Here is a 1,231-nt window from a genome sequence, read left to right as displayed (position 1 = left end):
AAGGGGGGGTCAAAATATAGTGAATCACCCTGTACCTAGTTATAAGTCTGTGTAGAAATTTTATTATAAGCAGATACCTAATGTTGAAGTGATAAATTAATAGGAAGAACGCTTCTGTATCTTTAAATTAAAGCTTGTTTTTTTTAAGATTTCTTCGGTTAAATTCCTTATTTACTATTTATTTAATTAAAAGACTGCATGATTAATGATTATTAATAATTATTATTGGAAGAAAACTACGATTCAAAAACATTGAAATAAACATAAGTATATTGAAAGTGTTTAATAAAAAAACAAGTTAAAGGTTTTTAAGAAGAAACTCAAAGTTTAATTTAGTTTTGTTAGTAGAAGTAGAATCATAAGTAATTAATAAAATTACTGAATAAATAATAAATGTTAATGATGATTGTTAAGTATAATAGCATGTTTATATTTCGCATTGCAATACCAAAATTATGACTTTTTAAGTTTTAGAAATTTCTGGAGAATTCGAGAATTCCCGGGAATTGCTAGTCGAGAATTCTCAAGACCCGAGAAAAAAAATAGGCCGAGAAATCAGAAATCCTAGTTTGTACCTGTTACCGTTTTCAAGATCCCTGTAGTGAGCAGCGAATTTGTAACAGCCTGTATATGTATAAGGTATCGCAAATTATCTATAAAAGGAAAGCGAACATTTGCTAGTAAAAGATCGATGAAATTGGAGCAAAATCTTAAGCTTATTTTACTTGTAAGGAAAACAATAATTTTATATCATAGGTAATAATTACATTAAAAATATTTAATCCCAGAATAAATTACAAAAAAAAAATAATCTGATGTAGAACTACTAAATTAATAATCCCACGATAGAAATTTCTGTTTACAACAGAATTCGTTTTTGGTTATCATGATATCAATATCAACTCTAGCAATTGTTGAAAATTAGTAATTCGAAATAACTGCACACAAGCAGAATTATTAAACCTATTTTTTTTATTTTAGTTATATTCATTTTATTCGAAAAAGTTGAAACTAGTTTTTTTTAATTATCAGGATGGCATTAGTAATAAAATATGTATGTATGTAAATAAACGTTCATAGTTTTTTTTTGATATCTGAAAAACGCTTTAGCGATATTAACGAAATTTTCAATTTGTTGCTAAATAGGCATTTTTTGGATCCAATATAGTTGATACAGTAATTCCAGGAGCATACTCACGGCTCAACCTATTAATTTTTTTTGGCATAAAAA

The sequence above is a fragment of the Anoplophora glabripennis genome, unplaced genomic scaffold (assembly GCF_000390285.2).
Source record: "Anoplophora glabripennis isolate ALB-LARVAE unplaced genomic scaffold, Agla_2.0 scaffold1207, whole genome shotgun sequence".
Classification (NCBI taxonomy): Eukaryota; Metazoa; Arthropoda; class Insecta; order Coleoptera; family Cerambycidae; genus Anoplophora; species Anoplophora glabripennis.
The sequence above is the reverse complement of the archived record's forward strand: the minus strand, read 5'-3'. Positions refer to the sequence as shown.